The sequence below is a fragment of the Limulus polyphemus genome, unplaced genomic scaffold (assembly GCF_000517525.1).
Source record: "Limulus polyphemus unplaced genomic scaffold, Limulus_polyphemus-2.1.2 Scaffold2964, whole genome shotgun sequence".
In the NCBI taxonomy this organism is placed as follows: Eukaryota; Metazoa; Arthropoda; class Merostomata; order Xiphosura; family Limulidae; genus Limulus; species Limulus polyphemus.
The window spans coordinates 150407-153113 of record NW_013668574.1 but is presented as its reverse complement, the minus strand read 5'-3'; the positions used below and the strand labels follow the sequence as shown (position 1 = coordinate 153113).

General features: G+C 29.9%; 1 protein-coding gene across 6 annotated transcripts in view; it reads right to left on the bottom strand.

The window, feature by feature from the left end:
* LOC106468327 overlaps positions 1-2707 on the bottom strand; it is a 40956-nt gene continuing 38249 nt past the window's right edge. For 5 of the 6 annotated variants that reach the window (XR_002612625.1, XR_002612626.1, XR_002612623.1 and 2 more), the window contains 3 exons: positions 1692-1970; positions 548-600; positions 1-189 (listed from right to left, as the gene is read on the bottom strand). The gene's annotated coding sequence lies outside the window, so the exon portion shown is untranslated. Of the gene's footprint in view, positions 190-547; positions 601-1687; positions 1971-2707 lie in introns of all 6 variants that reach the window. The other variant, XR_002612627.1, reaches the window with a different exon arrangement.

Sequence of the window (2707 nt, the reverse complement as noted above, 5' to 3'; positions counted from 1 at the left end):
CATGGGTAAAAAAAAATGTTAAGTCCTATTATGGCAAATATATAAGGAGATACCAGGCCTTTTACAAAAACATATCTCCAAACACACATCTGCTATAATATTAACTCAACACTTTAAAAATACTCAAATAAATAACTTACCCATTATTCCTTGTAAAAACTCCAAAAATGTCTGGATATCCACTTCATCCTGTAACCGAGAATGTACAACTATTACAACCCATTCTCAAATAACAATGTTTTTGTAGTTTAACAACTTGTAACAACAATAATTCTTACTAAGAAAGCAAGCACCCCGGTATAATTCTGTGATGGGATCTTTATAATTTAAAAAGAATTATTCCACTTGAAATAAAGTATTTCAAGAATATCTTCAATGTGGAAAAGAAACGTTTGGTATTCCCTAATTTTGAACTGATAGACTAAAAGAAAGGTAGCTAGTTAACAGATCCATCCTCAACAATAAATGATTTTGTATTCATGGTTTTTACACATTGAAACTTTCCATACTGTTTTATAAAGTTAACAGAAAGATCAGATCTACTTACCTGAGAGCAGGTAGAAGAGAGGGTGTAAGTCCTTGTTTAAAGATCTTCCTTTACTGAAACAAAGGAAGGATTCATTAGACATTTGAACATTTAATGTGAACTTGTAAATATCATAAAGGTATATATAAACTGTCTTATGGATTTACAATAACACCTTCTGTCATAAAACAATTCTATTATACATGACAGAATAAACCACATTCGGGTGTCAAAAGAACCTCTAATGTATAACATAAAAAACAAACTTGGCTTTCTTACAGGTCAATTATAACTTCATGGTAAAAAACAAAACTACAAAGTTTTTCAATATTCAGAAGTAACCAATTTAATATCAGACATTAGAAAAAACTGAATTTGTATTTCTAACATTAAAAGTTGTGGAAATTTACTGAAAAAAATAGTTCAAGGTTGAGTTAGTTTTGTTACAAATATCTTAGCCTGTGACCAAATAATTACAATGTTATCTTATGTATGAGAAAGGGCTAATATTTCTTAGGTTGGCAAGTTCTGGCTCTACTAACAAACATACACAACATGAAGAGACAAACTGATTACCTACTTAGAAAGAAAATCCTTCATTAAAAGGCAGTCAACAACTGTTAAATCCAATCAGTCTTCTTAGAATGTTACGAAGTTTAAAAAGTTACACAAAACTTACTACAGTTTAACTATTTAGTTCAGCTACTTCACACTTCAATTATGACAATTTGTTGTAACACTTAAAAAAAAATCTATAAAACAAGTTTAATACTACTCGCACAAATACAGGCAGGTATAACTGTTAGTTCCGGTGTCTGACAGTTCTACAACAATGTACTCACACTTGGCATTCAATAATGTTCACCATCCATGAGAAAACAGGTTTTAGTTTACAAATGAGTTATCATCACAGAGTAGATTTTATTGAAGTATTTCTTTGTAGACACAGTTATCAATGAAAGTGCCTTACTTTTCTGTTACAACACTCATGAGATTTTCACCAAATCAAAACAAATATATTTTATATTTATGTTTTATATTTGAAACTTACTCCTTTTTCTAATTTTCATTGGTTAAATCTGAAACATATGTGGAAATTTCAATTGTTTTATTTATTGCTCAGCTATAAAAATACTGCCTAGCTATAAAAATATTACCCACTTACGATTGGTGATGATCGATCGGTGCCGTACTTTCCGAGATCCAGGTTTTGGACGTATACATCGCAGGCTCCATTATAATAAGATTCGTGCTTGAAAGTTTGAAGTCCAACTCTTGGGAAATACAATTTCTCATCAAGGTAAATAGCCGTCTGTTTTGGAGAAATCTGTGTCCAGCTTCAGTTTGAGAACATAAAATTAAAGAGAGTCACTAGCTTTCTTTGTTGGTTGGTCTAAGTGAAATTTGTCATGTCTTCCAACACGCTCCATAAATTTCTGGGCTTCTAAAAGATGACAAAAAAGTTTTATTACATAAACTTATAGCTCATAAGTACTTTCTTACATATATTTTGATACTGTCTTAACTTTAATACCAGAAAGCTAAGATTTTAATACATGGACGTCAACTCTCTCACAAACTGGAAGTACTGAGAACCTCGTTCAATGCATGCAAATAAAAAAAGGCACATTTGAAACAAATTATATGCTATTAAAAAACTTGTACATGGATACTAGTTTCAACATAAAGATAAAAAACAAGGTCCTTGGCAGTCGTGTGAAACTAAACACAAGAATCACTTAAAAATACTAATAATCAAATTGTTTCTAAATGTGATATTCAAAGTTTCTTTCTTCAAAAACCTGCCATACTTGACCACCTCCAACGGTCACTTTAAATGAAACATTTTCATTACAACAATCCTCAGATCAAGAGCCGAGTGATTTAATCAACTAATTAATATTAGGTTTTATAAATATTGCTATTGTTTGTCCAAACAAATACAACAACATAAACATCAATTAAAAGTTAATTTTTTTAAAACTAACGATTTGTCTAAACTTTAGAGATTTGTTTTCATCAAAGTCAGTTTGATAACACATCTGCATATCTTAAGCCGAGTGATTTAATCAACTAATTAATATTAGGTTTTATAAATATTGCTATTGTTTGTCTAAACAAATACAACAACATAAACATCAATTAAAAGTTAATTTTTTTTAAACTAACGATTTGTCTAAA